Here is a 13,976-nt window from a genome sequence, read left to right on the forward strand (position 1 = left end):
CGTTCCTTCTTTCTAGATCATCCTCTGGTCGGTCAGTCTTCTCATTTCATTTCTTTTCTTGTATTAAATATTATGTATTCCATCCTAATTAATAGCTTAAGACAAACCCTAATTTCCCAAACTTTATTGATTTGATCAATGTATTCGTCAATAATCATGTTTCTTTAGTTGATGAAATTCGATAATGACCTGATTCTTCTTGATGAAACGCTAATCTGTAGTAACCCCTGAACTCCATTAAATAATCTGTAGTAACCCATATGTCAACTTTGCACTCCCGAATTAGTTCTACCAAACTCTTGTACTAACCCATTAAAATCGTCATTAAACTCGTCAAGGGCCTTTTATGATCGATATCGATTTCGCTGCCGTCTTCTTAAAATGAATTTCCTTGATTTTGTTAGAAATATTATGTCTGTATGTCTGTATGTCTGTATAGATAAAAAGAGACCCATAGATCATCAATTTAATTATCCCCATGTCTGTATGTATAGCTAATGAATTGATGAGGAATTCTGCTCATCAATTCTAGGATTCTTTAAAATAAGTATAATGTTGTTTGAAGTTATACTTAAGTCTTCAATGGTGAAATTTCCGAAAATTGGGTTTGCTTTTTTGACCCAACCTCTCGGATTAGTCACATTAATTGTAAGATTCTTTAATGATAAAGCTTCTTGTTGTTTGTTTGTAGTCACATTCATTTTTATGCACATCTGTCTTCTATTCTCGTTGGTTGTTAGCTGTCAAGTTAGCATATGGTCGACTAAATATTCCATCTCCAACCACTTTCTATTTATTGGCTGGCTGAAGTCGATTTGTGTTCTTCCTCGATTTTGTTGACAGGTATTGATTCAAGTTTTTCTTCTATATTTGCCACAAACTGTGACTACATTACGAGTCTGGTCATTCTCTCGTTTTTCTTGCTACGAAATGTTAGATTTTTTGAATATCTTGATGTAACAAGTCAATTTGATTTGCAACTGTTGCTTCTAATTTGTTTGGCAGAGATGCTTTCAAGGTTGTTTATTCGCTCGCCCAGTTTATGAATGCTTTCATCGATGGTTTGAGATTTCTTCATCAAACTCTAAATTGGTAAGCACCATAACTCGAATAAAATTAAATTGGTGAGAACTAGGTAAGGAAGAAAAAGAAGAAAAAGAAAAAGATCCGAGAGCGAATGCTCATGGTAGTTTTATTAGATGAGGAAAAATAATGTTTGAACATTCAAAAATTGTGATTGAAGAGTTTTATGATCTAGTCATTTAATATTTTTAAAATTCAAAACTCATGATCTAACATTAAAAAATTGTAATTTAAGAGTAGTACTTATCTAGTTATTTATACATAGAGTAATCAAGGTGGTGTTTATTATTTTCCTCAATTAAAAAGTGTGATTTTAATTTACTTTTTTCTCATTTCTCTATTACACTTACGTGAGTGGATATTCTGGGTTAACCATTTATGGGAAAGTTGACAACAACAATTTATAAACCGGATCATTGTTAATTTTAAAAATAAAAAATTCGGTATGTTTTAATCTTTTTTCTTTGAGCAATCTTTTATTTTAATGTTACAAGCGTTATTGTATATTAAATCAAAACCATGTGATATTGTTGTTGTGGAGTAGGGTTCTTGCGATGAAACTATGGAAATTGTACATGGACCGGATGGGAACCAATTCTCGAAGCTTAAATAAATTTAATTCCTCACTTGGTAAGTTTGTTTATTTGTTTTCTTTAATGTACTATAACCATTTAGATAACATAAACTTTAATTTTAAAGGATAACTGTCATTACTTGGTTATAATTTATTTGAATTAAGGACAAGTGAACAATTAAGGAAGACAAAAAAAATATATTAAGATCGGGAAAAACTTAATGACTAATTAATCTGTTTGGATAACTGGAACTTCTGTTACAATAATTCTTTCTAATAAAAAAAATTAGTCTTACCTAATTTGTTAAACACATATAATATATCTAAATAAAGTTTAAGATTAGAATTATAAGAATACATAAGAAGAAACTATAAATAATTAGTTAGACTAAATTAGGTACATAGACATTAAATACAAGACAAAACCCTCCTATTATATATATTTATTTTAAATTAAATTATTTGAATATAACTCTATACCTTCAATATTCTTTTGACTTATTAAAGAGCAATATCACTTAACTTGTAATTTTGAATTTGATAAATATTAATTATTAAATAATTAAATCATAAATGTTAAAAATACATAAGTTCAGCGTATTTTTAATTTAGCCTTAAAAATAATATATTGTTACCTGCATGGATAAAAACACAAAATTTTAAAGCGATTGGGAAAAATATCACTTACTAATGTTGGTTTTATAGTGATTGTGATTTAGTGGCTAATTGAATGACTTATAATTTGGGACGTATAATTATATTTGGTTTGAAAATATAAAAATTTTGTGTATGAGAATACTTCCGTTTTGTATATTTTTCTACTTAGTTGGTTTATTCTTACAAATAATATGATAAGATAATATTATTGTCGCGTTGATAGAATCACAAAAATTCTAAAAGATTGAAAACAATCACTTACTAATGTTGATTTTATAGTGATTGTGATTTGGTGCTTTAAATTTCAATGATTTGTGATTAGGACATCTAATTATATTTAATTTGAAATTATAAAAAACTCTATGTATGAGAATACTTCATTTTTGCATATTCTCATACTCAATTGGTTTGGTCTTATAAATAATATGATAAGACTATATTGTTACAGAATAGATAGAAACACAAAAATTCTAAAAGATTAAGAACGAACATTTCTCATTATTGATTTATAGTAATTGTGATTTTGTGACTTGAGATTTGTGAAGTAAAATTATATTATGTTTGGATGATAAAAACTTTGTGTATGAGAATACTTCATTTCTGCATATTTCATACTTAGTTGATTTAGTCTTACAAATAATATGATAAGACTATATTGTTTCTACATTCATAGAAACACAAAAAAAATTTAAAAGATTGAGAACGATCAATTATCAATGTTGGTTTTATAGTAATTGAGATTTGGTGACTTGTGATTTGAGTTGGGACGTAAAATTATATTCGGTTTGAAATTATAAAACTATGTGTATGAGAATACTTCAATTCTGCATATTCTCATACTTAGTTGGTTTAGTCTTACAAATAATATGATAAAACGGTATTATTGCGGTGTGGATAAAAATACCAAATTTCTAAATGATTGAGAATGATCACTCGCTAATGTTAGTTTTATAGTGATTGTGATTTGGTTGTTTTAGATTTGAATGACTTGTGATTTGGACGTATAATTATATTCAGTATGACATTAAAAAAACTATGTGTATGAGAATACTTCATTTCTGCATATTCTCCTACCTTGTTGGTTAATTAATCTTAAAAATGATATGATAAAACTATATTGTTGTGGAGTGGATAGAAACACAAAAATTCTAAAAGATTGAGAACGATCACTTAATAATGTTGGTTTTATAGTGATTATGATTTAGTGGCTTGTGATTTGAAAGACTTCTGATTTGAGATGTATAATTATATTCGTTTTGAAATTATAAAAACTCTATGTACGAGAATGATCATTTACCAATGTTGGTTTTATATTTATTGTAATTTGGTGACTTGTGATTTGGGACATATAAATTATATTTGGTTTGAAATTATAAAAACACTATGTTTGAGAATACTAAATTTATTCGTATTCTCCTACTTAGTTAGTTTATTTTTACAAATAATACGATAAGACTATATTGTTGTCGCGTAGATAGAAACACAAAAACTCTAAAAGATTGAGAACAATTAACTTATTAATGTTGGTTTATAGAGATTATGATTTGGTGACTTGTGATATGAACAACTTGTGATTTGTGACGTAAAATTATATTCGTTTTGAATTATAAAAAATTGATGGATGAGAATGTTTCATTTCTGCAAAATCTCCTACTTAGTTGATTTAGTCTTATAAATAATATGATAAGGCTATATTATTCTCGCGTGAATAAAAACACAAAAATTCTAAAATATTGAGAGCGATCATTTATCAATGTTGATTTTATAGTAATTGTGATTTGGTGACTTGTGATTTGAGATCAGTTTAATTTTAAAAATAATATTATAACAATATAATGTTGCCACGTGGATAGAATCACAATAATTCTAAAAGATTGAGAACGAATAAATTGATTGTGATTTGGTGACTTTAGATTTGAATAACTTGTGATTTGAGATGTTTTAAAATTATAAAAAATCTGTATACGAAAATACTTTATTTCTGTATATTCTACTAGTTAGTTGGTTTAGTCTTACAAATAATAAGATAAGGCTATATTGTAGCCGCGTAAATAAAAACACAAAATTTTTAATAGATTGAGAACGATCACTTATTAATGTTGCTTTATAGTGATTGTGATTTGGTGACTTGTGATTTGAATGATTTGTGACGTAAAATTATATTTCGTTTTGATTATAAAACTATTTGTATGAGAATACTTTATTTTTGCATATTCTCTTATTTAGTTGATTTAGTTTTATAAAAAAATATGCTAAGACTATATTGTTAACGCGTGAATAAAAACACAAAATTTTAAAAGATTGAGAACAATCATTACAAATGTTGGTTTTATAGTGATTGCGATTTGAATGACTAGTGATTTTAGACGTGTAATTATATTCGGTTTAAAATTATAAATATTTGTGTATTAGAATACTTTATTTCTACATATTCTCCTACTTAGTTGGTTTAGTTTTATAAATAATTTTACAAGACTATATTGTTGTCACGTGAATAGAAACAAAAAAATTCTAAAAGATTGTGCACAATCACTTACAAATGTTAGTTTTATAGTGATTGTAATTTTTGACTTGTGATTTGAATGACTTATAATTTGAGATGTATAATTATATTCGGTTTAAAATTATAAAAACTCTATGTATGAGAATACTTTATTTTTATATATTTTTCTACTTGGTTTAGTCTTACAAATAATATGTAAGACTATATTGTTACGCGTTGATAGAAACAATATAATTATTAAAGAAATAATTATTAAAGATTGATCGTGGTTAGAAATATTCTGACGACTCTATGTATGAAATGAACTTCCTTGATCTTGGTTAGAAATATTCTGACGAGTCTGTGTATTCTTGAGAGAGAACTTATGATATGTTTCAAGAAGAATTAATGTCTGTCTGTATGCATAGCTGAAAAGAGACCTAGGTCATCAATTTAATTATCCCCATGTTTGTATATAGCTGATGAGTAGTAAGAGAAGAAGATTAGGAAACTTTCAGGTACGTGTTTTGTGCAATTGTTGCGAGTCGGTGGTGACGGTTATTGTTTACCTTCTCCTTGCTGTTATGCCATTAATTGTAATCTTCCAAACAAACCTTTTGGTTTTTGTTCTTTCACTCCTAAAACCTGCAATTGATTCTGTTGCTATCTATAAGGCTTAGTTCCTTCCACATCATCCTCAGGTCGGTCAGTTCTTCTCATCTCATATCATTTCTAATAATTAATGGCTTAGACAAACCCTAATCGAGATTTATCATTTGGTATAAGAATTAATTTCTGCATCAATATCCCCAAATTGAAGTATAATGTTATGCTTTATTTTAGAATGTTTTGTTTCTGATTTTTGACCAAAATGACAAATGTATCTTTTTCATATTCATATCTTGTTGTTGCGCTAAGAGAACTTATGAGTGCATTGTTCATAGTTGCAGTCTGGGTTTGATGTACTATCAGCCAAGCAAAAGAGAAACAATGGAGTAAGATACATCTGTCACCCAATATGAAGATTACACGAAAAAAGTCCAATTCAGGTCATACCCCAATTCAGGTTCATACTATTTATTTACTAGTGATTTTCAAATATATTTATGCCTTGCTTTTGTATTCTCACTACTGAAATCGGTTTCTTTATCAAAAATAGTCTTTATGTTCCAACTTTTTGTTTTTTTATTATGTTACCATTCAGAATTAAAAGTATAAATATACTCCTCCACCACCGAATCCTCCGCATCTCTTTTCTCGGTCGGTCGGAGCTCTGCGCCAGTTAAGTGGAGAAGTGTGATCGGAGAGTGAAATCCACCACTTGACGACCAATAAACCATAATTTCCCATACGAGCAACAATATAATCTTATATATAAAGAATGGTTAAAATTTATTCTCACAACTTCCTTTATTTGTTCCTGTTTTTATATTTGATGATATTGTCTTATTACTAGTAGAATAGATATTTATTTGGTTGAGATGCGAGTAGTATTATAAACTTTTGTATTTCTTCATCTTTTTGTACGATCCTTCTACTTCACTTGGCCAAACTGATGCGACTGTTCTTGTATATTCTACTAAGTCTATTGTTGTGTCCCGATCTACAAAGAGGGCACAAACTAAATAAAATCTTTAATAGTAACTAGAATTAGCAAGGAGGGAGAATTTTGATAGAAGATAATAAATATAAACGAGATAAATTGAGAATAAGAACGGAGGGGGGCTGAGCCCCATTTCATTAGGAAGAAATTAGAAATTATTACATCATATTTGCCTACTATTTACACTACTCATATAATGATAGTTGGTATCTAACTATCTATTCTATAATCTTTTACACTACTAACAACTTCTAGAATCTTCTATTAAAATGAAAATGCCTACCATAAAGGTAATTTCTTCACTTAGAAACTGACATTAATACTGCTTACAGTTTCTCGTGCATATGCATTACTGACTTCAAGTACCTTCCCGGGTCACAACGTTTGTCATTCCCCTATTGTACATTATGGTATAGTTCAATCCAAATAACTTTGATAACCATGTTTGTTTCCGGACTGTAGTGATATTGTTTTCCATAAGAAACTTCAAACTTTTTATCCTGATAATGAAAATGCTTACCATAAAGGTAATTTCTTTACTTAAATAATGTCATTAATACTGCTAACAGTTTCTTCTCATATGTAGAGAATCATAATGTGTCTTAGCAAGTGATTTGCTCAGATACGCGATGGGTATTCTTTTTTACATCAATACTGCGCCAATGCTGACATTTATTTGTACTTTGAGATCAATCGAAAAATTAGGTAATACTAATACCGGAGTGGTGGTTAGAGCCTTTTTCAAGTTTTAAATGTCTTCTCTGCATCTTCAGTCCATTTAAACATACTATTCTTGAGTAAAACCATGTAATGGTTTGTTAATAGTTCCAAGTTGCATACGAATCTTCGATAATACCCTGCCCAAGAAAGTCTCTTAATGCTTTGATGCCCAAGAAATGACCTAGATATTCCTGCTTCTTTAATCCAAATAAGCATTTTGATCGCTTACCATTATACTGTTTTTTAAGAATTTTCATAACTTTCTCAAAATACCTTAGATGTAGTTCCATATTAGAACTGTATATAATAATATCATAAAAAAAATATACTAATAATACCTTTCCTTGGCCATACTCAAAAATATTTCAATTATTAATACTTAGAATGTTGCAGTTGAATTTGATAATCCGAATGTCATTACTCTTGAATTCATACAGTCTAGAATGAGTTTTGAAAATAATCTTGTGGATGTCCTCTTCTCTGACCCTTATTTGATGATAATCCGCACATATGTCGAGGTTGATGAAAATCGTTGTTTCATAGAGCTCATACAATAACTCGTCCACTACAGATATAAGGTATCCATGTTCCATCCTTATTCTTAACAAGGATAATCAGATAAACATATAAACTTGTGTTGTTTCTTATAAATCCAACCCTCTTCATCTCTGCTACTGAAGCCTTTTTTGAATAGGGATAAAGGTATAGTCTCAGATTTGGTGGAATCGTTTGAGATTATTAGAATGATCAGTTTTTTGAATTGGAGACAGGCAGGCAGCTGGTTTGGTTCTATGAAAACAGTGAGGTACTTTTCAATTAACTTTTGAATGGACAAGTCTGGTTATTTTTTTATGATCGGTTTGTTCTATTTTATTAAGATTGCTTAATTTCTATGTGGTATAATTGTCTTACGAAACAACCCAATCCTTTCTTAATAGTTTTTAGCTCACTGACTCACACTCATCAAATTGAAAGTTCTCTTATCCTTAATCTCGTACAAACGTATTTTTAAATCATTGATCCTTGTCTTCATTCATTACTTTGGATACTTCCAGCTTACTTGTTTAATATTTCTCATCCAATCAACCCTAAACTATGTTGCAGCAATTTGAGTGTCCATACCTCGAGTGTAAATTAATTTTCCTTTGCACGATCCTATATAAAGAACCTTCATCTGCAATGGTAAATACTAACGGATTATTTTCTCGTAGGTTAAAACCCATCCCAATTGGCGTGCATTTCCTTCGTCTATAAACGAATGAGTACTCCCACTATCAATCAAAATAAGATCTTTCCTTTTTTTGAGTTGCCCTAAAATTTTTAGTATAGAGTTATTGGTTGAAATGCTAATAGAACTTCATTCGTGAATACATCCCTCCACGTCGAAATTTTTAGTACATAGTTGTTTGTTTGTTATATTTACATCTGATTGGCAAAATATTTCATCTCCATCTACGTTCTCTTTTCGTGCTGAAGTCGATGATGACGCTCCTTTGAGTTTTTCCATGATTTTGTTGACATGTATGTTTCTTGATTCAATTTTTCTGTTAGATTTGCCAAATATGGTGACTACATTGATGTCTTCAAGTTGAATTTCACATTATCTTGTTGTGGTGCTACGGTCTTGTGACAAAATTTTGGATTCGGTTAGATGTTGATGTTCTTGAAGTTTTTATGTAACATGTCAATCTGATTTTCAACTATTTTTTCTTGATGCAGATTGACTAAATGTTGGCATTTGTTTCTATTTTGAGATCAACCTGAAAAATCAGGTAATAATAAAATTGGAGTGGTGGTTAGAGCCTCTTTCAATGTTTTAAATGCCTTCTCTACATTTTCAGTCCATTTAGATATACCCTTTTTGAGTTGCATACGAATCTTTGATAATACCCTGCCCATGAAATTTTGATGCCTAAGAAATGACTTATATATTCCTACTTCTTTAATTCTAATAAGCATTTGATCGCTTACCAATATACTGTTTTTTAGAATGTTTAAAACATCCTCAATATGCCTTGGTTGTTCTTCCATAATAGAACTATGTATAAGAATATCTTAAAAATACTAATAAAATCATTTCTTAGCCATTTTAGAAAATATTTAATTTATTAATTGCTTAGGCCTTGTTTGGATTCAGGTTATTTAACAAATATGATTGGTGGTGATTTTGAGAAGGTATAGATTTTTTTTGGTAAATGACTTAATAAAGTATTCCTATATAATGATAAAATAATAATTATTTGGTATCAAATTATTAAAACACTGATATTGAGAATACTTTATTTCTGTCTATTCTCTTAGTTGTTTAGTCTTAAAAATAATTTGATAAACCTATTTTGTTACCCCGCATGTATAGCAACACAAAATCTCAAATAGAATGAAACCGCACTTATAAATGTTGGTTTTATAGTGATTGATATTTGTATGGCTTGAAATTTTGGAATTAGAGGTATTGGGTTTCAAATTACAGAAGTATTATGTTAGAGAATACTTAATTTCTGCATATTCTCTTGAATAGTTGATCTATTCTTTTCAAAAGTAATATTATATACTTAATTGGTTGTTTTTTGTTGTAATTACAAACACAAATAATATTTCGAATAATATGGGGAATGGGGTGATATCACTTAATTAAGGTTGGCTCTATAGTATTTTGATTTTGTTTTATAGAATTATAACACTATGGTTGAGAATACATCATTTATGCATATTCTCGTTCTTAATTGTTTTATTCTTTAAAATAATTTGTTAAAAATATTTTGTTGTCCTCATAGAATCACAAATAAACTTCAAAAAGAATGGAAACAATATAACTTACTAATATTGGTTTATAGTGATGGGTATTTTCATGCATTATGATTTTGAACTTTAGAGAAATATTCAGTTTCAAATGATAGAAGTGTATTATGTTAGAGAATACTTCATTTCTACCTATTTTCTTGACTAGTTGGTCTATCTTTTTGAAAATTAATTTTATAAATATATTTTGTTGTCCTTTGCGAGTACAGACACAAAAACATCATTTAAAAAAACATGGGGCGATATAACTTTAAAAGTTGACTCGATAGTATTTGATTTTGTGATGAAGTATCAAATGATTGAAAATTGTGTTTGAGAATACTTCATTTCTTTATATTCTTTTACCTAGTTGTTTAAGTCTTTTAAAAATAATTTGACAAGTCTATTTTGTTGACCTTTATGGATAAAACTACAAAGAAAAGTTCAAAAGGAATTGGGGCATTTTACTAATGTAAGTTGTCTAGTTATGATATTTTCGTGGCTTTTTACTTGTGATTTGAGAAATATAATCAATTTTGTAATTAAAAAACATCATGTTTGAGAATACTTCATTTCATTTATGCATATTCTCATAATAGTTGACCCTTACGGATAAAACCACAAAGAAAAGTCAAAAGAAATTGGGACATTTTACTAATGTTAATTGTCTACTTATGAGATTTTCGTGGCTTTCAATTGGTGACTTGAGAAATATAATCAAGTTTGAAATTAAAGGAATACTATGTTTGAGAAACTTCATTTCATTTATGCATATTCTCAGACTAGTTGACCTTATAGATAAACCGCAATGAAAAAGTTCAAAAGAAATTGGGGCATTCTACTAATGTTAGTTGTCTAGTTATGAGATTTTCGTGGCTTTCTATTTGTGACTCGAGAAATATAATTAAACTTGCAATTTAAGAAAACTATGTTTGAGAATACTTCATTTCATTAATGCATATTCTCAAATTAGTTGACCCTTATGGATAAAACCACAAAGAAAAGTTGAAAAGGAATTGGGGCATTTTACTAATGTTAATTATCTAGTTATGAGATTTTCGTGGCTTTTGATTTTTTACATGAGAAATATAATCAAGTTTTCAATTAAAGAAAATTATGTTTGAGAATACTTCATTTCATTAATGCATATTCTCAGACTAGTTGACCCTTATGGATAAAACCACAAGAAAAGTTCAAAAGGAATTGGAGCATTTTACTAATGTTAATTGTATGAGATTTTCGTTGCTTTCGATTTATGAATTGAGAAATATAATTAAACTTGCAATTTAAGAAACATTATGTTTGAGAATACTTCATTTCATTTATTCATATTCTAAAAATAATTTATCCACTTTTTTCATAATTAATTTGTTAAGCCTATTTTGCTGTCCGATATTAAACACAAAAAAATATTTTGAAAATTATGAGACAACATCACTTAATTAAGTGGTTCTATAATATTGAGATTTTAAATTTGTGAAATATATTAAATATCAAATGATTTATCTCACTGTATTTCAGAATAATTCATTTATACTTATTATCTTTGTTTATTATAAGGCAATATCACTTAAATTGTGATTTTGGACTTAAAAAATATTAAGTATTAAAAGATTAAATTATTAAGGTTGAAGATACTTTATATATGCATATTCTCTTGTTTAGTTTTTTTGTCATAAAAATAATATAATTAATATATTTTGTTGACTGCGTGGATAGAAACACAAAAGTACAAAAATAATGAGAATAATATCATTTATTAATGTTGGTTTTATAGTGATTTATATTTTCGTGAATTGTATTGGTTTGGGAATTAGAAATATTTTTGGGTTGCTTGAAATTTGAGAAATAGAAATATAGTTTTAGTTTGAAATTATAGAAATATTTCATTTTTCTGCATATTCTCTTAATTATTTGGTCTACTCTTTTATAAGAAAATCATATAAGCTTATTTTGTTGTCATTGCGGTGAAAAAAACAAATGAGGCGGTTTCACTCATTATGGTGCCTTTATAAATTGAAATTTTGGACATAGAAAAATGTTGAATATAAAATTATTGAAAAAAATGTTCGACAAAATTTTATATATGCGTAATCTCTTTTCAATAACAACTCATGACAATGAAGTTTCTCTCTTCCCTGGACGATTTTAGGGGCCGATTTTGTCACGAGGGCGATCTGAAAATCATTAATGTTTCTCGTAATAACAGAATTATAAAGGATCCGAGATCCAGGATAAATGATGTCAATCAAGGTATGATTTCTATGCAACAATAATCTTGGTATAGACTATACTTATGGAAATGAGAATCCCCTGACATTAAGGTAGATAAGACAAAACTAGTGTGGAAGAACTTTTATCTAAATATTATAATAGATACGATTGTACAAAATAATGTTGTTACTGTTGTCATACAAATTATATCTTCAATATAGCTGTTGGAGTTTGTCCCATTAGGGTAGCAATTATCTAAATGCAAGTGTAAATGCTAAAGAAAGTGCTAGTCAGATCGTCTGTAATGGTTAAGGTACCATGCTAACGAAAGCAACCTGAGCAGAACTTGAACAATGAGAATCTTCAAGACAATTATGAAATTAATGAGAACCTAAGAATTATTATTATTATTAATATGTATTTATAAATTTCATTATAGTAGACCAAAGTGCAATTAATTAGTCGTGAGATTCCAAGTTCTCAACCATCCTGAACTAAATGTATAAAGTTAAGTGTATAAATCTTATAGTTTTTGGGTTATTGTTATTTGGAATCACTTTGGTTTTGAAATTATTAATAGGCAATTTATATACAAGTTTAATATAAATTATATAAATATATAAAATATATTTTAAAATTAACCGGACTTAAAATGAATTAATCATTGGACTTTAAATAAAGTTAATGAATAACGGTCACACGCGTTTCAAATAAAAAGTATAAATACAGTAGTCCGCCCATCTCGGATGAAGAGGAGATCTGCGCCAGGTTTACGCTACGCTAGTTGGAGGAAAAGCGAGGGATGATAGGATCGGATGAAGAGGAGATCTGCGCCAGGTTTACGCTAGATGGAGGAAAAGCGAGGGACGAAGAGGAGATCCACTCCACCCACCGTTTCTACGCGTCTTCTCTTCTCTTCTCGGGCGGCCTACCGGAGGAGCTCTCTCTGCGCCAGATTTACGCAGTTGATAGTGAAATCCACCCGACCGTTCCTTCTAGATTATCCTCTGGTCAGTCAGTGAGTCTTCTCATTTCATTTCTTTTCTTTTCTTGTATTAAATATAATGTATTTCATCCTAATTAATGTCTCAAGACAAACCATGATTTTCCAGACTTTCTTGGTTTGATCAATGGATTCGTCAATAATTATGTTTCTTTAGTTTATGAAATTCGATAATGACTTGATTCTTGATGAAACGCTAATCTGGGTTATGACCTGATTCTTGATGAAACGCTAATCTGGGTTAGTAACCCCTGTCTGTACTCCATTAAATAATCTGTAACAACCGTAGGAGCTCTCTCTGCGCCAGATTTACGCAGTTGAGAGGAAAAGTGACCGGAGAGTGAAATCCACCCGACCGTTCCTTCTTTCTAGATCATCCTCTGGTCGGTCAGTCTTCTCATTTCATTTCTTGTATTAAATATTATGTATTCCATCCTAATTAATAGCTTTAAGACAAACCCTAATTTCCCAAACTTTATTGATTTGATCAATGTATTTCTTTAGTTGATGAAATTCGATAATGACCTGATTCTTCTTGATGAAACGCTAATCTGTAGTAACCCTTGAACTCCATTAAATAATCTGTAGTAACCCATATTGTCATCTTTGCACTCCCGAATTAGTTCTACCAAACTCTTGTACTAACCCATTAAACTCGTCAAGGGCCTTTTATGATTGATATCGATTTCGCTGCCGATTTCTTAAAATGAATTTCCTCTAGAAATATTATGTCTGTATGTATGTATAGATAAGAAGAGATCCATAGATCATCAATTTAGTTATCCCCATGTCTGTATGTATAACTAATGAATTGATGAGGAATTCTGCTCATCAATTCTAGGATTCTTTAAAATAAGTATAA

General features: G+C 29.1%; 1 long non-coding RNA gene across 1 annotated transcript in view; it reads left to right on the top strand.

Moving 5' to 3' along the window:
* The window catches only part of LOC124921640, a 55,888-nt gene extending 46,996 nt beyond the window's left edge, over nucleotides 1-8,892 (top strand). The window contains exons 2-3 of the long non-coding RNA XR_007097682.1: nucleotides 7,814-7,924; nucleotides 8,839-8,892. This is a non-coding gene — a long non-coding RNA (uncharacterized LOC124921640). The remainder of the gene's footprint in view (nucleotides 1-7,813; nucleotides 7,925-8,838) is intronic.
* Nucleotides 8,893-13,976: the final 5,084 nt, after the last annotated feature.

The sequence above is a fragment of the Impatiens glandulifera genome, chromosome 1 (assembly GCF_907164915.1).
Source record: "Impatiens glandulifera chromosome 1, dImpGla2.1, whole genome shotgun sequence".
NCBI classification, from domain to species: domain Eukaryota; kingdom Viridiplantae; phylum Streptophyta; class Magnoliopsida; order Ericales; family Balsaminaceae; genus Impatiens; species Impatiens glandulifera.